Below are 26,250 nucleotides of genomic sequence, written 5' to 3' on the forward strand. Positions count from 1 at the left end.
ACTAGGAAGGCCATAAAGTGGCCGATTTGTATTGAATCTTAGCATGTGACAATTCGTTGGATAGGTAAACAACATAACTACGACTTCCATGGGATATTTTTGCATTCTCTAAAAATTAAGCCAAAGTGGAGGTTAAGAAAATCTCCTCGTTAATTTCGGACATTACTCGTTTTCGACCCATTTTTACTAGGAAGGCCATAAAGTGGCCGATTTGCATTGAATCTTAGCATGTGACAATTCGTTGGATAGGTAAACAACATAACTACGACTTCCATGGGATACTTTTGCATTCTCTAAAAATTCAGCCAAAATGGAGATTAAGAAAATCTCCTCGTTAATTTAGGACATTACTCGTTTTCGACCCATTTTTACTAGGAAGGCCATAAAGTGGCCGATTTGTATTGAATCTTAGCATGTGACAATTCGTTGGATAGGTAAACAACATAACTACGACTTCCATGGGATATTTTTGCATTCTCTAAAAATTCAGCCAAAATGGAGATTAAGAAAATCTCCTCGTTAATTTAGGACATTACTCGTTTTCGACCCATTTTTACTAGGAAGGCCATAAAGTGGCCGATTTGTATTGAATCTTCGCATGTGACAATTCGTTGGATAGGTAAACAACATAACTACGACTTCCATGGGATATTTTTGCATTCTCTAAAAATTAAGCCAAAGTGGAGGTTAAGAAAATCTCCTCGTTAATTTCGGACATTACTCGTTTTCGACCCATTTTTACTAGGAAGGCCATAAAGTGGCCGATTTGTATTGAATCTTAGCATGTGACAATTCGTTGGATAGGTAAACAACATAACTACGACTTCCATGGGATATTTTTGCATTCTCTAAAAATTCAGCCAAAATGGAGGTTAAGAAAATCTCCTCGTTAATTTAGGACATTACTCGTTTTCGACCCATTTTTACTAGGAAGGCCATAAAGTGGCCGATTTGTATTGAATCTTAGCATGTGACAATTCGTTGGATAGGTAAACAACATAACTACGACTTCCATGGGATATTTTTGCATTCTCTAAAAATTCAGCCAAAATGGAGGTTAAGAAAATCTCCTCGTTAATTTAGGACATTACTCGTTTTCGACCCATTTTTACTAGGAAGGCCATAAAGTGGCCGATTTGTATTGAATCTTAGCATGTGACAATTCGTTGGATAGGTAAACAACATAACTACGACTTCCATGGGATATTTTTGCATTCTCTAAAAATTCAGCCAAAATGGAGGTTAAGAAAATCTCCTCGTTAATTTAGGACATTACTCGTTTTCGACCCATTTTTACTAGGAAGGCCATAAAGTGGCCGATTTGTATTGAATCTTAGCATGTGACAATTCGTTGGATAGGTAAACAACATAACTACGACTTCCATGGGATATTTTTGCATTCTCTAAAAATTAAGCCAAAGTGGAGGTTAAGAAAATCTCCTCGTTAATTTCGGACATTACTCGTTTTCGACCCATTTTTACTAGGAAGGCCATAAAGTGGCCGATTTGCATTGAATCTTAGCATGTGACAATTCGTTGGATAGGTAAACAACATAACTACGACTTCCATGGGATACTTTTGCATTCTCTAAAAATTCAGCCAAAATGGAGATTAAGAAAATCTCCTCGTTAATTTAGGACATTACTCGTTTTCGACCCATTTTTACTAGGAAGGCCATAAAGTGGCCGATTTGTATTGAATCTTAGCATGTGACAATTCGTTGGATAGGTAAACAACATAACTACGACTTCCATGGGATATTTTTGCATTCTCTAAAAATTCAGCCAAAATGGAGGTTAAGAAAATCTCCTCGTTAATTTGGGACATTACTCGTTTTCGACCCTTTTTAGTAGGAAGGCCATAATGTGGCCGATTTGCATTGAATCTTAGCGTGTGACAATTCGTTGGATAGGTAAACAACATAACTACGACTTCCATGGGATATTTTTGCATTCTCTAAAAATTCGGCCAAAATGGAGGTTAAGAAAATCTCCTCGTTAATTTGGGACATTACTCGTTTTCGACCCATTTTTAGTAGGAAGGCCATAATGTGGCCGATTTGCATTGAATCTTAGCATGTGACAATTCGTTGGATAGGTAAACAACATAACTACGACTTCCATGGGATATTTTTGCATTCTCTAAAAATTCAGCCAAAATGGAGGTTAAGAAAATCTCCTCGTTAATTTGGGACATTACTCGTTTTCGACCCTTTTTTAGTAGAAAGGGCATAATGTGGCCGATTTGCATTGAATCTTAGCGTGTGACAATTCGTTGGATAGGTAAACAACATAACTACGACTTCCATGGGATAATTTTGCATTCTCTAAAAATTCAGCCAAAATGGAGATTAAGAAAATCTCCTCGTTAATTTAGGACATTACTCGTTTTCGACCCATTTTTACTAGGAAGGCCATAAAGTGGCCGATTTGTATTGAATCTTCGCATGTGACAATTCGTTGGATAGGTAAACAACATAACTACGACTTCCATGGGATATTTTTGCATTCTCTAAAAATTAAGCCAAAGTGGAGGTTAAGAAAATCTCCTCGTTAATTTCGGACATTACTCGTTTTCGACCCATTTTTACTAGGAAGGCCATAAAGTGGCCGATTTGTATTGAATCTTAGCATGTGACAATTCGTTGGATAGGTAAACAACATAACTACGACTTCCATGGGATAGTTTTGCATTCTCTAAAAATTCAGCCAAAATGGAGGTTAAGAAAATCTCCTCGTTAATTTAGGACATTACTCGTTTTCGACCCATTTTTACTAGGAAGGCCATAAAGTGGCCGATTTGTATTGAATCTTAGCATGTGACAATTCGTTGGATAGGTAAACAACATAACTACGACTTCCATGGGATATTTTTGCATTCTCTAAAAATTCAGCCAAAATGGAGGTTAAGAAAATCTCCTCGTTAATTTAGGACATTACTCGTTTTCGACCCATTTTTACTAGGAAGGCCATAAAGTGGCCGATTTGTATTGAATCTTAGCATGTGACAATTCGTTGGATAGGTAAACAACATAACTACGACTTCCATGGGATATTTTTGCATTCTCTAAAAATTCAGCCAAAATGGAGGTTAAGAAAATCTCCTCGTTAATTTAGGACATTACTCGTTTTCGACCCATTTTTACTAGGAAGGCCATAAAGTGGCCGATTTGTATTGAATCTTAGCATGTGACAATTCGTTGGATAGGTAAACAACATAACTACGACTTCCATGGGATATTTTTGCATTCTCTAAAAATTCAGCCAAAATGGAGGTTAAGAAAATCTCCTCGTTAATTTAGGACATTACTCGTTTTCGACCCATTTTTACTAGGAAGGCCATAAAGTGGCCGATTTGTATTGAATCTTAGCATGTGACAATTCGTTGGATAGGTAAACAACATAACTACGACTTCCATGGGATATTTTTGCATTCTCTAAAAATTCAGCCAAAATGGAGGTTAAGAAAATCTCCTCGTTAATTTAGGACATTACTCGTTTTCGACCCATTTTTACTAGGAAGGCCATAAAGTGGCCGATTTGTATTGAATCTTAGCATGTGACAATTCGTTGGATAGGTAAACAACATAACTACGACTTCCATGGGATATTTTTGCATTCTCTAAAAATTAAGCCAAAGTGGAGGTTAAGAAAATCTCCTCGTTAATTTCGGACATTACTCGTTTTCGACCCATTTTTACTAGGAAGGCCATAAAGTGGCCGATTTGCATTGAATCTTAGCATGTGACAATTCGTTGGATAGGTAAACAACATAACTACGACTTCCATGGGATACTTTTGCATTCTCTAAAAATTCAGCCAAAATGGAGATTAAGAAAATCTCCTCGTTAATTTAGGACATTACTCGTTTTCGACCCATTTTTACTAGGAAGGCCATAAAGTGGCCGATTTGTATTGAATCTTAGCATGTGACAATTCGTTGGATAGGTAAACAACATAACTACGACTTCCATGGGATATTTTTGCATTCTCTAAAAATTCAGCCAAAATGGAGGTTAAGAAAATCTCCTCGTTAATTTGGGACATTACTCGTTTTCGACCCTTTTTAGTAGGAAGGCCATAATGTGGCCGATTTGCATTGAATCTTAGCGTGTGACAATTCGTTGGATAGGTAAACAACATAACTACGACTTCCATGGGATATTTTTGCATTCTCTAAAAATTCGGCCAAAATGGAGGTTAAGAAAATCTCCTCGTTAATTTGGGACATTACTCGTTTTCGACCCATTTTTAGTAGGAAGGCCATAATGTGGCCGATTTGCATTGAATCTTAGCATGTGACAATTCGTTGGATAGGTAAACAACATAACTACGACTTCCATGGGATATTTTTGCATTCTCTAAAAATTCAGCCAAAATGGAGGTTAAGAAAATCTCCTCGTTAATTTGGGACATTACTCGTTTTCGACCCTTTTTTAGTAGAAAGGGCATAATGTGGCCGATTTGCATTGAATCTTAGCGTGTGACAATTCGTTGGATAGGTAAACAACATAACTACGACTTCCATGGGATAATTTTGCATTCTCTAAAAATTCAGCCAAAATGGAGATTAAGAAAATCTCCTCGTTAATTTAGGACATTACTCGTTTTCGACCCATTTTTACTAGGAAGGCCATAAAGTGGCCGATTTGTATTGAATCTTCGCATGTGACAATTCGTTGGATAGGTAAACAACATAACTACGACTTCCATGGGATATTTTTGCATTCTCTAAAAATTAAGCCAAAGTGGAGGTTAAGAAAATCTCCTCGTTAATTTCGGACATTACTCGTTTTCGACCCATTTTTACTAGGAAGGCCATAAAGTGGCCGATTTGCATTGAATCTTAGCATGTGACAATTCGTTGGATAGGTAAACAACATAACTACGACTTCCATGGGATACTTTTGCATTCTCTAAAAATTCAGCCAAAATGGAGATTAAGAAAATCTCCTCGTTAATTTAGGACATTACTCGTTTTCGACCCATTTTTACTAGGAAGGCCATAAAGTGGCCGATTTGTATTGAATCTTAGCATGTGACAATTCGTTGGATAGGTAAACAACATAACTACGACTTCCATGGGATATTTTTGCATTCTCTAAAAATTCAGCCAAAATGGAGGTTAAGAAAATCTCCTCGTTAATTTAGGACATTACTCGTTTTCGACCCATTTTTACTAGGAAGGCCATAAAGTGGCCGATTTGTATTGAATCTTAGCATGTGACAATTCGTTGGATAGGTAAACAACATAACTACGACTTCCATGGGATATTTTTGCATTCTCTAAAAATTCAGCCAAAATGGAGGTTAAGAAAATCTCCTCGTTAATTTGGGACATTACTCGTTTTCGACCCATTTTTACTAGGAAGGCCATAAAGTGGCCGATTTGTATTGAATCTTAGCATGTGACAATTCGTTGGATAGGTAAACAACATAACTACGACTTCCATGGGATATTTTTGCATTCTCTAAAAATTAAGCCAAAGTGGAGGTTAAGAAAATCTCCTCGTTAATTTCGGACATTACTCGTTTTCGACCCATTTTTACTAGGAAGGCCATAAAGTGGCCGATTTGTATTGAATCTTAGCATGTGACAATTCGTTGGATAGGTAAACAACATAACTACGACTTCCATGGGATATTTTTGCATTCTCTAAAAATTAAGCCAAAGTGGAGGTTAAGAAAATCTCCTCGTTAATTTCGGACATTACTCGTTTTCGACCCATTTTTACTAGGAAGGCCATAAAGTGGCCGATTTGCATTGAATCTTAGCATGTGACAATTCGTTGGATAGGTAAACAACATAACTACGACTTCCATGGGATACTTTTGCATTCTCTAAAAATTCAGCCAAAATGGAGATTAAGAAAATCTCCTCGTTAATTTAGGACATTACTCGTTTTCGACCCATTTTTACTAGGAAGGCCATAAAGTGGCCGATTTGTATTGAATCTTAGCATGTGACAATTCGTTGGATAGGTAAACAACATAACTACGACTTCCATGGGATATTTTTGCATTCTCTAAAAATTCAGCCAAAATGGAGGTTAAGAAAATCTCCTCGTTAATTTGGGACATTACTCGTTTTCGACCCTTTTTAGTAGGAAGGCCATAATGTGGCCGATTTGCATTGAATCTTAGCGTGTGACAATTCGTTGGATAGGTAAACAACATAACTACGACTTCCATGGGATATTTTTGCATTCTCTAAAAATTCGGCCAAAATGGAGGTTAAGAAAATCTCCTCGTTAATTTGGGACATTACTCGTTTTCGACCCATTTTTAGTAGGAAGGCCATAATGTGGCCGATTTGCATTGAATCTTAGCATGTGACAATTCGTTGGATAGGTAAACAACATAACTACGACTTCCATGGGATATTTTTGCATTCTCTAAAAATTCAGCCAAAATGGAGGTTAAGAAAATCTCCTCGTTAATTTGGGACATTACTCGTTTTCGACCCTTTTTTAGTAGAAAGGGCATAATGTGGCCGATTTGCATTGAATCTTAGCGTGTGACAATTCGTTGGATAGGTAAACAACATAACTACGACTTCCATGGGATAATTTTGCATTCTCTAAAAATTCAGCCAAAATGGAGATTAAGAAAATCTCCTCGTTAATTTAGGACATTACTCGTTTTCGACCCATTTTTACTAGGAAGGCCATAAAGTGGCCGATTTGTATTGAATCTTCGCATGTGACAATTCGTTGGATAGGTAAACAACATAACTACGACTTCCATGGGATATTTTTGCATTCTCTAAAAATTAAGCCAAAGTGGAGGTTAAGAAAATCTCCTCGTTAATTTCGGACATTACTCGTTTTCGACCCATTTTTACTAGGAAGGCCATAAAGTGGCCGATTTGCATTGAATCTTAGCATGTGACAATTCGTTGGATAGGTAAACAACATAACTACGACTTCCATGGGATACTTTTGCATTCTCTAAAAATTCAGCCAAAATGGAGATTAAGAAAATCTCCTCGTTAATTTAGGACATTACTCGTTTTCGACCCATTTTTACTAGGAAGGCCATAAAGTGGCCGATTTGTATTGAATCTTAGCATGTGACAATTCGTTGGATAGGTAAACAACATAACTACGACTTCCATGGGATATTTTTGCATTCTCTAAAAATTCAGCCAAAATGGAGGTTAAGAAAATCTCCTCGTTAATTTAGGACATTACTCGTTTTCGACCCATTTTTACTAGGAAGGCCATAAAGTGGCCGATTTGTATTGAATCTTAGCATGTGACAATTCGTTGGATAGGTAAACAACATAACTACGACTTCCATGGGATATTTTTGCATTCTCTAAAAATTCAGCCAAAATGGAGGTTAAGAAAATCTCCTCGTTAATTTGGGACATTACTCGTTTTCGACCCATTTTTACTAGGAAGGCCATAAAGTGGCCGATTTGTATTGAATCTTAGCATGTGACAATTCGTTGGATAGGTAAACAACATAACTACGACTTCCATGGGATATTTTTGCATTCTCTAAAAATTAAGCCAAAGTGGAGGTTAAGAAAATCTCCTCGTTAATTTCGGACATTACTCGTTTTCGACCCATTTTTACTAGGAAGGCCATAAAGTGGCCGATTTGCATTGAATCTTAGCATGTGACAATTCGTTGGATAGGTAAACAACATAACTACGACTTCCATGGGATACTTTTGCATTCTCTAAAAATTCAGCCAAAATGGAGATTAAGAAAATCTCCTCCTTAATTTAGGACATTACTCGTTTTCGACCCATTTTTACTAGGAAGGCCATAAAGTGGCCGATTTGTATTGAATCTTAGCATGTGACAATTCGTTGGATAGGTAAACAACATAACTACGACTTCCATGGGATATTTTTGCATTCTCTAAAAATTCAGCCAAAATGGAGGTTAAGAAAATCTCCTCGTTAATTTGGGACATTACTCGTTTTCGACCCTTTTTAGTAGGAAGGCCATAATGTGGCCGATTTGCATTGAATCTTAGCGTGTGACAATTCGTTGGATAGGTAAACAACATAACTACGACTTCCATGGGATATTTTTGCATTCTCTAAAAATTCGGCCAAAATGGAGGTTAAGAAAATCTCCTCGTTAATTTGGGACATTACTCGTTTTCGACCCATTTTTAGTAGGAAGGCCATAATGTGGCCGATTTGCATTGAATCTTAGCATGTGACAATTCGTTGGATAGGTAAACAACATAACTACGACTTCCATGGGATATTTTTGCATTCTCTAAAAATTAAGCCAAAGTGGAGGTTAAGAAAATCTCCTCGTTAATTTCGGACATTACTCGTTTTCGACCCATTTTTACTAGGAAGGCCATAAAGTGGCCGATTTGCATTGAATCTTAGCATGTGACAATTCGTTGGATAGGTAAACAACATAACTACGACTTCCATGGGATACTTTTGCATTCTCTAAAAATTCAGCCAAAATGGAGATTAAGAAAATCTCCTCGTTAATTTAGGACATTACTCGTTTTCGACCCATTTTTACTAGGAAGGCCATAAAGTGGCCGATTTGTATTGAATCTTAGCATGTGACAATTCGTTGGATAGGTAAACAACATAACTACGACTTCCATGGGATATTTTTGCATTCTCTAAAAATTCAGCCAAAATGGAGGTTAAGAAAATCTCCTCGTTAATTTAGGACATTACTCGTTTTCGACCCATTTTTACTAGGAAGGCCATAAAGTGGCCGATTTGTATTGAATCTTAGCATGTGACAATTCGTTGGATAGGTAAACAACATAACTACGACTTCCATGGGATATTTTTGCATTCTCTAAAAATTCAGCCAAAATGGAGGTTAAGAAAATCTCCTCGTTAATTTGGGACATTACTCGTTTTCGACCCATTTTTACTAGGAAGGCCATAAAGTGGCCGATTTGTATTGAATCTTAGCATGTGACAATTCGTTGGATAGGTAAACAACATAACTACGACTTCCATGGGATATTTTTGCATTCTCTAAAAATTAAGCCAAAGTGGAGGTTAAGAAAATCTCCTCGTTAATTTCGGACATTACTCGTTTTCGACCCATTTTTACTAGGAAGGCCATAAAGTGGCCGATTTGCATTGAATCTTAGCATGTGACAATTCGTTGGATAGGTAAACAACATAACTACGACTTCCATGGGATACTTTTGCATTCTCTAAAAATTCAGCCAAAATGGAGATTAAGAAAATCTCCTCCTTAATTTAGGACATTACTCGTTTTCGACCCATTTTTACTAGGAAGGCCATAAAGTGGCCGATTTGTATTGAATCTTAGCATGTGACAATTCGTTGGATAGGTAAACAACATAACTACGACTTCCATGGGATATTTTTGCATTCTCTAAAAATTCAGCCAAAATGGAGGTTAAGAAAATCTCCTCGTTAATTTGGGACATTACTCGTTTTCGACCCTTTTTAGTAGGAAGGCCATAATGTGGCCGATTTGCATTGAATCTTAGCGTGTGACAATTCGTTGGATAGGTAAACAACATAACTACGACTTCCATGGGATATTTTTGCATTCTCTAAAAATTCGGCCAAAATGGAGGTTAAGAAAATCTCCTCGTTAATTTGGGACATTACTCGTTTTCGACCCATTTTTAGTAGGAAGGCCATAATGTGGCCGATTTGCATTGAATCTTAGCATGTGACAATTCGTTGGATAGGTAAACAACATAACTACGACTTCCATGGGATATTTTTGCATTCTCTAAAAATTCAGCCAAAATGGAGGTTAAGAAAATCTCCTCGTTAATTTGGGACATTACTCGTTTTCGACCCTTTTTTAGTAGAAAGGGCATAATGTGGCCGATTTGCATTGAATCTTAGCGTGTGACAATTCGTTGGATAGGTAAACAACATAACTACGACTTCCATGGGATAATTTTGCATTCTCTAAAAATTCAGCCAAAATGGAGATTAAGAAAATCTCCTCGTTAATTTAGGACATTACTCGTTTTCGACCCATTTTTACTAGGAAGGCCATAAAGTGGCCGATTTGTATTGAATCTTAGCATGTGACAATTCGTTGGATAGGTAAACAACATAACTACGACTTCCATGGGATATTTTTGCATTCTCTAAAAATTCAGCCAAAATGGAGGTTAAGAAAATCTCCTCGTTAATTTGGGACATTACTCGTTTTCGACCCTTTTTAGTAGGAAGGCCATAATGTGGCCGATTTGCATTGAATCTTAGCGTGTGACAATTCGTTGGATAGGTAAACAACATAACTACGACTTCCATGGGATATTTTTGCATTCTCTAAAAATTCGGCCAAAATGGAGGTTAAGAAAATCTCCTCGTTAATTTGGGACATTACTCGTTTTCGACCCATTTTTAGTAGGAAGGCCATAATGTGGCCGATTTGCATTGAATCTTAGCATGTGACAATTCGTTGGATAGGTAAACAACATAACTACGACTTCCATGGGATATTTTTGCATTCTCTAAAAATTCAGCCAAAATGGAGGTTAAGAAAATCTCCTCGTTAATTTGGGACATTACTCGTTTTCGACCCTTTTTTAGTAGAAAGGGCATAATGTGGCCGATTTGCATTGAATCTTAGCGTGTGACAATTCGTTGGATAGGTAAACAACATAACTACGACTTCCATGGGATAATTTTGCATTCTCTAAAAATTCAGCCAAAATGGAGATTAAGAAAATCTCCTCGTTAATTTAGGACATTACTCGTTTTCGACCCATTTTTACTAGGAAGGCCATAAAGTGGCCGATTTGTATTGAATCTTCGCATGTGACAATTCGTTGGATAGGTAAACAACATAACTACGACTTCCATGGGATATTTTTGCATTCTCTAAAAATTAAGCCAAAGTGGAGGTTAAGAAAATCTCCTCGTTAATTTCGGACATTACTCGTTTTCGACCCATTTTTACTAGGAAGGCCATAAAGTGGCCGATTTGCATTGAATCTTAGCATGTGACAATTCGTTGGATAGGTAAACAACATAACTACGACTTCCATGGGATACTTTTGCATTCTCTAAAAATTCAGCCAAAATGGAGATTAAGAAAATCTCCTCGTTAATTTAGGACATTACTCGTTTTCGACCCATTTTTACTAGGAAGGCCATAAAGTGGCCGATTTGTATTGAATCTTAGCATGTGACAATTCGTTGGATAGGTAAACAACATAACTACGACTTCCATGGGATATTTTTGCATTCTCTAAAAATTCAGCCAAAATGGAGGTTAAGAAAATCTCCTCGTTAATTTAGGACATTACTCGTTTTCGACCCATTTTTACTAGGAAGGCCATAAAGTGGCCGATTTGTATTGAATCTTAGCATGTGACAATTCGTTGGATAGGTAAACAACATAACTACGACTTCCATGGGATATTTTTGCATTCTCTAAAAATTCAGCCAAAATGGAGGTTAAGAAAATCTCCTCGTTAATTTGGGACATTACTCGTTTTCGACCCATTTTTACTAGGAAGGCCATAAAGTGGCCGATTTGCATTGAATCTTAGCATGTGACAATTCGTTGGATAGGTAAACAACATAACTACGACTTCCATGGGATATTTTTGCATTCTCTAAAAATTCAGCCAAAATGGAGGTTAAGAAAATCTCCTCGTTAATTTGGGACATTACTCGTTTTCGACCCTTTTTTAGTAGAAAGGGCATAATGTGGCCGATTTGCATTGAATCTTAGCGTGTGACAATTCGTTGGATAGGTAAACAACATAACTACGACTTCCATGGGATAATTTTGCATTCTCTAAAAATTCAGCCAAAATGGAGATTAAGAAAATCTCCTCGTTAATTTAGGACATTACTCGTTTTCGACCCATTTTTACTAGGAAGGCCATAAAGTGGCCGATTTGTATTGAATCTTAGCATGTGACAATTCGTTGGATAGGTAAACAACATAACTACGACTTCCATGGGATATTTTTGCATTCTCTAAAAATTCAGCCAAAATGGAGGTTAAGAAAATCTCCTCGTTAATTTGGGACATTACTCGTTTTCGACCCTTTTTAGTAGGAAGGCCATAATGTGGCCGATTTGCATTGAATCTTAGCGTGTGACAATTCGTTGGATAGGTAAACAACATAACTACGACTTCCATGGGATATTTTTGCATTCTCTAAAAATTCGGCCAAAATGGAGGTTAAGAAAATCTCCTCGTTAATTTGGGACATTACTCGTTTTCGACCCATTTTTAGTAGGAAGGCCATAATGTGGCCGATTTGCATTGAATCTTAGCATGTGACAATTCGTTGGATAGGTAAACAACATAACTACGACTTCCATGGGATATTTTTGCATTCTCTAAAAATTCAGCCAAAATGGAGGTTAAGAAAATCTCCTCGTTAATTTGGGACATTACTCGTTTTCGACCCTTTTTTAGTAGAAAGGGCATAATGTGGCCGATTTGCATTGAATCTTAGCGTGTGACAATTCGTTGGATAGGTAAACAACATAACTACGACTTCCATGGGATAATTTTGCATTCTCTAAAAATTCAGCCAAAATGGAGATTAAGAAAATCTCCTCGTTAATTTAGGACATTACTCGTTTTCGACCCATTTTTACTAGGAAGGCCATAAAGTGGCCGATTTGTATTGAATCTTAGCATGTGACAATTCGTTGGATAGGTAAACAACATAACTACGACTTCCATGGGATATTTTTGCATTCTCTAAAAATTCAGCCAAAATGGAGGTTAAGAAAATCTCCTCGTTAATTTGGGACATTACTCGTTTTCGACCCTTTTTAGTAGGAAGGCCATAATGTGGCCGATTTGCATTGAATCTTAGCGTGTGACAATTCGTTGGATAGGTAAACAACATAACTACGACTTCCATGGGATATTTTTGCATTCTCTAAAAATTCGGCCAAAATGGAGGTTAAGAAAATCTCCTCGTTAATTTGGGACATTACTCGTTTTCGACCCATTTTTAGTAGGAAGGCCATAATGTGGCCGATTTGCATTGAATCTTAGCATGTGACAATTCGTTGGATAGGTAAACAACATAACTACGACTTCCATGGGATATTTTTGCATTCTCTAAAAATTCAGCCAAAATGGAGGTTAAGAAAATCTCCTCGTTAATTTGGGACATTACTCGTTTTCGACCCTTTTTTAGTAGAAAGGGCATAATGTGGCCGATTTGCATTGAATCTTAGCGTGTGACAATTCGTTGGATAGGTAAACAACATAACTACGACTTCCATGGGATAATTTTGCATTCTCTAAAAATTCAGCCAAAATGGAGATTAAGAAAATCTCCTCGTTAATTTAGGACATTACTCGTTTTCGACCCATTTTTACTAGGAAGGCCATAAAGTGGCCGATTTGTATTGAATCTTCGCATGTGACAATTCGTTGGATAGGTAAACAACATAACTACGACTTCCATGGGATATTTTTGCATTCTCTAAAAATTAAGCCAAAGTGGAGGTTAAGAAAATCTCCTCGTTAATTTCGGACATTACTCGTTTTCGACCCATTTTTACTAGGAAGGCCATAAAGTGGCCGATTTGCATTGAATCTTAGCATGTGACAATTCGTTGGATAGGTAAACAACATAACTACGACTTCCATGGGATACTTTTGCATTCTCTAAAAATTCAGCCAAAATGGAGATTAAGAAAATCTCCTCGTTAATTTAGGACATTACTCGTTTTCGACCCATTTTTACTAGGAAGGCCATAAAGTGGCCGATTTGTATTGAATCTTAGCATGTGACAATTCGTTGGATAGGTAAACAACATAACTACGACTTCCATGGGATATTTTTGCATTCTCTAAAAATTCAGCCAAAATGGAGGTTAAGAAAATCTCCTCGTTAATTTAGGACATTACTCGTTTTCGACCCATTTTTACTAGGAAGGCCATAAAGTGGCCGATTTGTATTGAATCTTAGCATGTGACAATTCGTTGGATAGGTAAACAACATAACTACGACTTCCATGGGATATTTTTGCATTCTCTAAAAATTCAGCCAAAATGGAGGTTAAGAAAATCTCCTCGTTAATTTGGGACATTACTCGTTTTCGACCCATTTTTACTAGGAAGGCCATAAAGTGGCCGATTTGCATTGAATCTTAGCATGTGACAATTCGTTGGATAGGTAAACAACATAACTACGACTTCCATGGGATATTTTTGCATTCTCTAAAAATTCAGCCAAAATGGAGGTTAAGAAAATCTCCTCGTTAATTTGGGACATTACTCGTTTTCGACCCTTTTTTAGTAGAAAGGGCATAATGTGGCCGATTTGCATTGAATCTTAGCGTGTGACAATTCGTTGGATAGGTAAACAACATAACTACGACTTCCATGGGATAATTTTGCATTCTCTAAAAATTCAGCCAAAATGGAGATTAAGAAAATCTCCTCGTTAATTTAGGACATTACTCGTTTTCGACCCATTTTTACTAGGAAGGCCATAAAGTGGCCGATTTGTATTGAATCTTAGCATGTGACAATTCGTTGGATAGGTAAACAACATAACTACGACTTCCATGGGATATTTTTGCATTCTCTAAAAATTCAGCCAAAATGGAGGTTAAGAAAATCTCCTCGTTAATTTGGGACATTACTCGTTTTCGACCCTTTTTAGTAGGAAGGCCATAATGTGGCCGATTTGCATTGAATCTTAGCGTGTGACAATTCGTTGGATAGGTAAACAACATAACTACGACTTCCATGGGATATTTTTGCATTCTCTAAAAATTCGGCCAAAATGGAGGTTAAGAAAATCTCCTCGTTAATTTGGGACATTACTCGTTTTCGACCCATTTTTAGTAGGAAGGCCATAATGTGGCCGATTTGCATTGAATCTTAGCATGTGACAATTCGTTGGATAGGTAAACAACATAACTACGACTTCCATGGGATATTTTTGCATTCTCTAAAAATTCAGCCAAAATGGAGGTTAAGAAAATCTCCTCGTTAATTTGGGACATTACTCGTTTTCGACCCTTTTTTAGTAGAAAGGGCATAATGTGGCCGATTTGCATTGAATCTTAGCGTGTGACAATTCGTTGGATAGGTAAACAACATAACTACGACTTCCATGGGATAATTTTGCATTCTCTAAAAATTCAGCCAAAATGGAGATTAAGAAAATCTCCTCGTTAATTTAGGACATTACTCGTTTTCGACCCATTTTTACTAGGAAGGCCATAAAGTGGCCGATTTGTATTGAATCTTCGCATGTGACAATTCGTTGGATAGGTAAACAACATAACTACGACTTCCATGGGATATTTTTGCATTCTCTAAAAATTAAGCCAAAGTGGAGGTTAAGAAAATCTCCTCGTTAATTTCGGACATTACTCGTTTTCGACCCATTTTTACTAGGAAGGCCATAAAGTGGCCGATTTGCATTGAATCTTAGCATGTGACAATTCGTTGGATAGGTAAACAACATAACTACGACTTCCATGGGATACTTTTGCATTCTCTAAAAATTCAGCCAAAATGGAGATTAAGAAAATCTCCTCGTTAATTTAGGACATTACTCGTTTTCGACCCATTTTTACTAGGAAGGCCATAAAGTGGCCGATTTGTATTGAATCTTAGCATGTGACAATTCGTTGGATAGGTAAACAACATAACTACGACTTCCATGGGATATTTTTGCATTCTCTAAAAATTCAGCCAAAATGGAGGTTAAGAAAATCTCCTCGTTAATTTAGGACATTACTCGTTTTCGACCCATTTTTACTAGGAAGGCCATAAAGTGGCCGATTTGTATTGAATCTTAGCATGTGACAATTCGTTGGATAGGTAAACAACATAACTACGACTTCCATGGGATATTTTTGCATTCTCTAAAAATTCAGCCAAAATGGAGGTTAAGAAAATCTCCTCGTTAATTTGGGACATTACTCGTTTTCGACCCATTTTTACTAGGAAGGCCATAAAGTGGCCGATTTGTATTGAATCTTAGCATGTGACAATTCGTTGGATAGGTAAACAACATAACTACGACTTCCATGGGATATTTTTGCATTCTCTAAAAATTAAGCCAAAGTGGAGGTTAAGAAAATCTCCTCGTTAATTTCGGACATTACTCGTTTTCGACCCATTTTTACTAGGAAGGCCATAAAGTGGCCGATTTGCATTGAATCTTAGCATGTGACAATTCGTTGGATAGGTAAACAACATAACTACGACTTCCATGGGATACTTTTGCATTCTCTAAAAATTCAGCCAAAATGGAGATTAAGAAAATCTCCTCCTTAATTTAGGACATTACTCGTTTTCGACCCATTTTTACTAGGAAGGCCATAAAGTGGCCGATTTGTATTGAATCTTAGCATGTGACAATTCGTTGGATAGGTAAACAACATAACTACGACTTCCATGGGATATTTTTGCATTCTCTAAAAATTCAGCCAAAATGGAGGTTAAGAAAATCTCCTCGTTAATTTGGGACATTACTCGTTTTCGACCCTTTTTAGTAGGAAGGCCATAATGTGGCCGATTTGCATTGAATCTTAGCGTGTGACAATTCGTTGGATAGGTAAACAACATAACTACGACTTCCATGGGATATTTTTGCATTCTCTAAAAATTCGGCCAAAATGGAGGTTAAGAAAATCTCCTCGTTAATTTGGGACATTACTCGTTTTCGACCCATTTTTAGTAGGAAGGCCATAATGTGGCCGATTTGCATTGAATCTTAGCATGTGACAATTCGTTGGATAGGTAAACAACATAACTACGACTTCCATGGGATATTTTTGCATTCTCTAAAAATTCAGCCAAAATGGAGGTTAAGAAAATCTCCTCGTTAATTTGGGACATTACTCGTTTTCGACCCTTTTTTAGTAGAAAGGGCATAATGTGGCCGATTTGCATTGAATCTTAGCGTGTGACAATTCGTTGGATAGGTAAACAACATAACTACGACTTCCATGGGATAATTTTGCATTCTCTAAAAATTCAGCCAAAATGGAGATTAAGAAAATCTCCTCGTTAATTTAGGACATTACTCGTTTTCGACCCATTTTTACTAGGAAGGCCATAAAGTGGCCGATTTGTATTGAATCTTCGCATGTGACAATTCGTTGGATAGGTAAACAACATAACTACGACTTCCATGGGATATTTTTGCATTCTCTAAAAATTCAGCCAAAATGGAGGTTAAGAAAATCTCCTCGTTAATTTGGGACATTACTCGTTTTCGACCCTTTTTTAGTAGAAAGGGCATAATGTGGCCGATTTGCATTGAATCTTAGCGTGTGACAATTCGTTGGATAGGTAAACAACATAACTACGACTTCCATGGGATAATTTTGCATTCTCTAAAAATTCAGCCAAAATGGAGATTAAGAAAATCTCCTCGTTAATTTAGGACATTACTCGTTTTCGACCCATTTTTACTAGGAAGGCCATAAAGTGGCCGATTTGTATTGAATCTTAGCATGTGACAATTCGTTGGATAGGTAAACAACATAACTACGACTTCCATGGGATATTTTTGCATTCTCTAAAAATTCAGCCAAAATGGAGGTTAAGAAAATCTCCTCGTTAATTTGGGACATTACTCGTTTTCGACCCTTTTTAGTAGGAAGGCCATAATGTGGCCGATTTGCATTGAATCTTAGCGTGTGACAATTCGTTGGATAGGTAAACAACATAACTACGACTTCCATGGGATATTTTTGCATTCTCTAAAAATTCGGCCAAAATGGAGGTTAAGAAAATCTCCTCGTTAATTTGGGACATTACTCGTTTTCGACCCATTTTTAGTAGGAAGGCCATAATGTGGCCGATTTGCATTGAATCTTAGCATGTGACAATTCGTTGGATAGGTAAACAACATAACTACGACTTCCATGGGATATTTTTGCATTCTCTAAAAATTCAGCCAAAATGGAGGTTAAGAAAATCTCCTCGTTAATTTGGGACATTACTCGTTTTCGACCCTTTTTTAGTAGAAAGGGCATAATGTGGCCGATTTGCATTGAATCTTAGCGTGTGACAATTCGTTGGATAGGTAAACAACATAACTACGACTTCCATGGGATAATTTTGCATTCTCTAAAAATTCAGCCAAAATGGAGATTAAGAAAATCTCCTCGTTAATTTAGGACATTACTCGTTTTCGACCCATTTTTACTAGGAAGGCCATAAAGTGGCCGATTTGTATTGAATCTTCGCATGTGACAATTCGTTGGATAGGTAAACAACATAACTACGACTTCCATGGGATATTTTTGCATTCTCTAAAAATTAAGCCAAAGTGGAGGTTAAGAAAATCTCCTCGTTAATTTCGGACATTACTCGTTTTCGACCCATTTTTACTAGGAAGGCCATAAAGTGGCCGATTTGCATTGAATCTTAGCATGTGACAATTCGTTGGATAGGTAAACAACATAACTACGACTTCCATGGGATACTTTTGCATTCTCTAAAAATTCAGCCAAAATGGAGATTAAGAAAATCTCCTCGTTAATTTAGGACATTACTCGTTTTCGACCCATTTTTACTAGGAAGGCCATAAAGTGGCCGATTTGTATTGAATCTTAGCATGTGACAATTCGTTGGATAGGTAAACAACATAACTACGACTTCCATGGGATATTTTTGCATTCTCTAAAAATTCAGCCAAAATGGAGGTTAAGAAAATCTCCTCGTTAATTTAGGACATTACTCGTTTTCGACCCATTTTTACTAGGAAGGCCATAAAGTGGCCGATTTGTATTGAATCTTAGCATGTGACAATTCGTTGGATAGGTAAACAACATAACTACGACTTCCATGGGATATTTTTGCATTCTCTAAAAATTCAGCCAAAATGGAGGTTAAGAAAATCTCCTCGTTAATTTGGGACATTACTCGTTTTCGACCCATTTTTACTAGGAAGGCCATAAAGTGGCCGATTTGTATTGAATCTTAGCATGTGACAATTCGTTGGATAGGTAAACAACATAACTACGACTTCCATGGGATATTTTTGCATTCTCTAAAAATTAAGCCAAAGTGGAGGTTAAGAAAATCTCCTCGTTAATTTCGGACATTACTCGTTTTCGACCCATTTTTACTAGGAAGGCCATAAAGTGGCCGATTTGCATTGAATCTTAGCATGTGACAATTCGTTGGATAGGTAAACAACATAACTACGACTTCCATGGGATACTTTTGCATTCTCTAAAAATTCAGCCAAAATGGAGATTAAGAAAATCTCCTCCTTAATTTAGGACATTACTCGTTTTCGACCCATTTTTACTAGGAAGGCCATAAAGTGGCCGATTTGTATTGAATCTTAGCATGTGACAATTCGTTGGATAGGTAAACAACATAACTACGACTTCCATGGGATATTTTTGCATTCTCTAAAAATTCAGCCAAAATGGAGGTTAAGAAAATCTCCTCGTTAATTTGGGACATTACTCGTTTTCGACCCTTTTTAGTAGGAAGGCCATAATGTGGCCGATTTGCATTGAATCTTAGCGTGTGACAATTCGTTGGATAGGTAAACAACATAACTACGACTTCCATGGGATATTTTTGCATTCTCTAAAAATTCGGCCAAAATGGAGGTTAAGAAAATCTCCTCGTTAATTTGGGACATTACTCGTTTTCGACCCATTTTTAGTAGGAAGGCCATAATGTGGCCGATTTGCATTGAATCTTAGCATGTGACAATTCGTTGGATAGGTAAACAACATAACTACGACTTCCATGGGATATTTTTGCATTCTCTAAAAATTCAGCCAAAATGGAGGTTAAGAAAATCTCCTCGTTAATTTGGGACATTACTCGTTTTCGACCCTTTTTTAGTAGAAAGGGCATAATGTGGCCGATTTGCATTGAATCTTAGCGTGTGACAATTCGTTGGATAGGTAAACAACATAACTACGACTTCCATGGGATAATTTTGCATTCTCTAAAAATTCAGCCAAAATGGAGATTAAGAAAATCTCCTCGTTAATTTAGGACATTACTCGTTTTCGACCCATTTTTACTAGGAAGGCCATAAAGTGGCCGATTTGTATTGAATCTTCGCATGTGACAATTCGTTGGATAGGTAAACAACATAACTACGACTTCCATGGGATATTTTTGCATTCTCTAAAAATTAAGCCAAAGTGGAGGTTAAGAAAATCTCCTCGTTAATTTCGGACATTACTCGTTTTCGACCCATTTTTACTAGGAAGGCCATAAAGTGGCCGATTTGCATTGAATCTTAGCATGTGACAATTCGTTGGATAGGTAAACAACATAACTACGACTTCCATGGGATACTTTTGCATTCTCTAAAAATTCAGCCAAAATGGAGATTAAGAAAATCTCCTCGTTAATTTAGGACATTACTCGTTTTCGACCCATTTTTACTAGGAAGGCCATAAAGTGGCCGATTTGTATTGAATCTTAGCATGTGACAATTCGTTGGATAGGTAAACAACATAACTACGACTTCCATGGGATATTTTTGCATTCTCTAAAAATTCAGCCAAAATGGAGGTTAAGAAAATCTCCTCGTTAATTTAGGACATTACTCGTTTTCGACCCATTTTTACTAGGAAGGCCATAAAGTGGCCGATTTGTATTGAATCTTAGCATGTGACAATTCGTTGGATAGGTAAACAACATAACTACGACTTCCATGGGATATTTTTGCATTCTCTAAAAATTCAGCCAAAATGGAGGTTAAGAAAATCTCCTCGTTAATTTAGGACATTACTCGTTTTCGACCCATTTTTACTAGGAAGGCCATAAAGTGGCCGATTTGTATTGAATCTTAGCATGTGACAATTCGTTGGATAGGTAAACAACATAACTACGACTTCCATGGGATATTTTTGCATTCTCTAAAAATTCAGCCAAAATGGAGGTTAAGAAAATCTCCTCGTTAATTTGGGACATTACTCGTTTTCGACCCATTTTTACTAGGAAGGCCATAAAGTGGCCGATTTGTATTGAATCTTAGCATGTGACAATTCGTTGGATAGGTAAACAACATAACTACGACTTCCATGGGATATTTTTGCATTCTCTAAAAATTAAGCCAAAATGGAGATTAAGAAAATCTCCTCGTTAATTTAGGACATTACTCGTTTTCGACCCATTTTTACTAGGAAGGCCATAAAGTGGCCGATTTGTATTGAATCTTAGCATGTGACAATTCGTTGGATAGGTAAACAACATAACTACGACTTCCATGGGATATTTTTGCATTCTCTAAAAATTCAGCCAAAATGGAGGTTAAGAAAATCTCCTCGTTAATTTAGGACATTACTCGTTTTCGACCCATTTTTACTAGGAAGGCCATAAAGTGGCCGATTTGTATTGAATCTTAGCATGTGACAATTCGTTGGATAGGTAAACAACATAACTACGACTTCCATGGGATATTTTTGCATTCTCTAAAAATTCAGCCAAAATGGAGGTTAAGAAAATCTCCTCGTTAATTTGGGACATTACTCGTTTTCGACCCATTTTTACTAGGAAGGCCATAAAGTGGCCGATTTGTATTGAATCTTAGCATGTGACAATTCGTTGGATAGGTAAACAACATAACTACGACTTCCATGGGATATTTTTGCATTCTCTAAAAATTAAGCCAAAGTGGAGGTTAAGAAAATCTCCTCGTTAATTTCGGACATTACTCGTTTTCGACCCATTTTTACTAGGAAGGCCATAAAGTGGCCGATTTGCATTGAATCTTAGCATGTGACAATTCGTTGGATAGGTAAACAACATAACTACGACTTCCATGGGATACTTTTGCATTCTCTAAAAATTCAGCCAAAATGGAGATTAAGAAAATCTCCTCCTTAATTTAGGACATTACTCGTTTTCGACCCATTTTTACTAGGAAGGCCATAAAGTGGCCGATTTGTATTGAATCTTAGCATGTGACAATTCGTTGGATAGGTAAACAACATAACTACGACTTCCATGGGATATTTTTGCATTCTCTAAAAATTCAGCCAAAATGGAGGTTAAGAAAATCTCCTCGTTAATTTGGGACATTACTCGTTTTCGACCCTTTTTAGTAGGAAGGCCATAATGTGGCCGATTTGCATTGAATCTTAGCGTGTGACAATTCGTTGGATAGGTAAACAACATAACTACGACTTCCATGGGATATTTTTGCATTCTCTAAAAATTCGGCCAAAATGGAGGTTAAGAAAATCTCCTCGTTAATTTGGGACATTACTCGTTTTCGACCCATTTTTAGTAGGAAGGCCATAATGTGGCCGATTTGCATTGAATCTTAGCATGTGACAATTCGTTGGATAGGTAAACAACATAACTACGACTTCCATGGGATATTTTTGCATTCTCTAAAAATTCAGCCAAAATGGAGGTTAAGAAAATCTCCTCGTTAATTTGGGACATTACTCGTTTTCGACCCTTTTTTAGTAGAAAGGGCATAATGTGGCCGATTTGCATTGAATCTTAGCGTGTGACAATTCGTTGGATAGGTAAACAACATAACTACGACTTCCATGGGATAATTTTGCATTCTCTAAAAATTCAGCCAAAATGGAGATTAAGAAAATCTCCTCGTTAATTTAGGACATTACTCGTTTTCGACCCATTTTTACTAGGAAGGCCATAAAGTGGCCGATTTGTATTGAATCTTCGCATGTGACAATTCGTTGGATAGGTAAACAACATAACTACGACTTCCATGGGATATTTTTGCATTCTCTAAAAATTAAGCCAAAGTGGAGGTTAAGAAAATCTCCTCGTTAATTTCGGACATTACTCGTTTTCGACCCATTTTTACTAGGAAGGCCATAAAGTGGCCGATTTGCATTGAATCTTAGCATGTGACAATTCGTTGGATAGGTAAACAACATAACTACGACTTCCATGGGATACTTTTGCATTCTCTAAAAATTCAGCCAAAATGGAGATTAAGAAAATCTCCTCCTTAATTTAGGACATTACTCGTTTTCGACCCATTTTTACTAGGAAGGCCATAAAGTGGCCGATTTGTATTGAATCTTAGCATGTGACAATTCGTTGGATAGGTAAACAACATAACTACGACTTCCATGGGATATTTTTGCATTCTCTAAAAATTCAGCCAAAATGGAGGTTAAGAAAATCTCCTCGTTAATTTGGGACATTACTCGTTTTCGACCCTTTTTAGTAGGAAGGCCATAATGTGGCCGATTTGCATTGAATCTTAGCGTGTGACAATTCGTTGGATAGGTAAACAACATAACTACGACTTCCATGGGATATTTTTGCATTCTCTAAAAATTCGGCCAAAATGGAGGTTAAGAAAATCTCCTCGTTAATTTGGGACATTACTCGTTTTCGACCCATTTTTAGTAGGAAGGCCATAATGTGGCCGATTTGCATTGAATCTTAGCATGTGACAATTCGTTGGATAGGTAAACAACATAACTACGACTTCCATGGGATATTTTTGCATTCTCTAAAAATTCAGCCAAAATGGAGGTTAAGAAAATCTCCTCGTTAATTTGGGACATTACTCGTTTTCGACCCTTTTTTAGTAGAAAGGGCATAATGTGGCCGATTTGCATTGAATCTTAGCGTGTGACAATTCGTTGGATAGGTAAACAACATAACTACGACTTCCATGGGATAATTTTGCATTCTCTAAAAATTCAGCCAAAATGGAGATTAAGAAAATCTCCTCGTTAATTTAGGACATTACTCGTTTTCGACCCATTTTTACTAGGAAGGCCATAAAGTGGCCGATTTGTATTGAATCTTCGCATGTGACAATTCGTTGGATAGGTAAACAACATAACTACGACTTCCATGGGATATTTTTGCATTCTCTAAAAATTAAGCCAAAGTGGAGGTTAAGAAAATCTCCTCGTTAATTTCGGACATTACTCGTTTTCGACCCATTTTTACTAGGAAGGCCATAAAGTGGCCGATTTGCATTGAATCTTAGCATGTGACAATTCGTTGGATAGGTAAACAACATAACTACGACTTCCATGGGATACTTTTGCATTCTCTAAAAATTCAGCCAAAATGGAGATTAAGAAAATCTCCTCGTTAATTTAGGACATTACTCGTTTTCGACCCATTTTTACTAGGAAGGCCATAAAGTGGCCGATTTGTATTGAATCTTAGCATGTGACAATTCGTTGGATAGGTAAACAACATAACTACGACTTCCATGGGATATTTTTGCATTCTCTAAAAATTCAGCCAAAATGGAGGTTAAGAAAATCTCCTCGTTAATTTAGGACATTACTCGTTTTCGACCCATTTTTACTAGGAAGGCCATAAAGTGGCCGATTTGTATTGAATCTTAGCATGTGACAATTCGTTGGATAGGTAAACAACATAACTACGACTTCCATGGGATATTTTTGCATTCTCTAAAAATTCAGCCAAAATGGAGGTTAAGAAAATCTCCTCGTTAATTTGGGACATTACTCGTTTTCGACCCTCTTTTAGTAGAAAGGCCATAATGTGGCCGATTTGCATTGAATCTTAGCGTGTGACAATTCGTTGGATAGGTAAACAACATAACTACGACTTCCATGGGATAATTTTGCATTCTCTAAAAATTCAGCCAAAATGGAGATTAAGAAAATCTCCTCGTTAATTTAGGACATTACTCGTTTTCGACCCATTTTTACTAGGAAGGCCATAAAGTGGCCGATTTGTATTGAATCTTCGCATGTGACAATTCGTTGGATAGGTAAACAACATAACTACGACTTCCATGGGATATTTTTGCATTCTCTAAAAATTAAGCCAAATGGAGGTTAAGAAAATCTCCTCGTTAATTTAGGACATTACTCGTTTTCGACCCATTTTTACTAGGAAGGCCATAAAGTGGCCGATTTGCATTGAATCTTAGCATGTGACAATTCGTTGGATAGGTAAACAACATAACTACGACTTCCATGGGATACTTTTGCATTCTCTAAAAATTAAGCCAAAATGGAGGTTAAGAAAATCTCCTCGTTAATTTGGGACATTACTCGTTTTCGACCCTTTTTTAGTAGGAAGGCCATAATGTGGCCGATTTGCATTGAATCTTAGCATGTGACAATTCGTTGGATAGGTAAACAACATAACTACGACTTCCATGGGATACTTTTGCATTCTCTAAAAATTCAGCCAAAATGGAGATTAAGAAAATCTCCTCGTTAATTTAGGACATTACTCGTTTTAGACCCATTTTTACTAGGAAGGCCATAAAGTGGCCGATTTGTATTGAATCTTAGCATGTGACAATTCGTTGGATAGGTAAACAACATAACTACGACTTCCATGGGATATTTTTGCATTCTCTAAAAATTAAGCCAAAATGGAGGTTAAGAAAATCTCCTCGTTAATTTGGGACATTACTCGTTTTCGACCCTTTTTTAGTAGGAAGGCCATAATGTGGCCGATTTGCATTGAATCTTAGCGTGTGACAATTCTTTGGATAGGTAAACAACATAACTACGACTTCCATGGGATATTTTTGCATTCTCTAAAAATTCAGCCAAAATGTAGGTTAAGAAAAACTCCTCGTTAATTTAGGACATTGCTTGTTTTCGACCCATTTTTACTAGGAAGGCCATAAAGTGGCCGATTTGTATTGAATCTTAGCATGTGACAATTCGTTGGATAGGTAAACAACATAACTACGACTTCCATGGTATATTTTTGCATTCTCTAAAAATTCGGCCAAAATGGAGGTTTAGAAAATCTCCTCGTTAATTTAGGACATTACTCGTTTTCGACCCTTTTTTACTAGGAAGGGCATAATGTGGCCGATTTGCATTGAATCTTAGCATGTGATAATTCGTTGGATAGGTAAACAACATAACTACGACTTCCATGGGATACTTTTGCATTCTCTAAAAATTCGGCCAAAATGGAGGTTAAGAAAATCTCCTCGTTAATTTAGGACATTACTCGTTTTCGACCCATTTTTACTAGGAAGGCCATAAAGTGGCCGATTTGTATTGAATCTTAGCATGTGACAATTCGTTGGATAGGTAAACAACATAACTACGACTTCCATGGGATAATTTTGCATTCTCTAAAAATTCAGCCAAAATGGAGATTAAGAAAATCTCCTCGTTAATTTAGGACATTACTCGTTTTCGACCCATTTTTACTAGGAAGGCCATAAAGTGGCCGATTTGTATTGAATCTTCGCATGTGACAATTCGTTGGATAGGTAAACAACATAACTACGACTTCCATGGGATATTTTTGCATTCTCTAAAAATTAAGCCAAAATGGAGGTTAAGAAAATCTCCTCGTTAATTTGGGACATTACTCGTTTTCGACCCT

The sequence above is a fragment of the Medicago sativa genome, chromosome 7 (assembly GCF_051527215.1).
Source record: "Medicago sativa cultivar Bolivia chromosome 7, Bolivia_mono, whole genome shotgun sequence".
In the NCBI taxonomy this organism is placed as follows: Eukaryota; Viridiplantae; Streptophyta; class Magnoliopsida; order Fabales; family Fabaceae; genus Medicago; species Medicago sativa.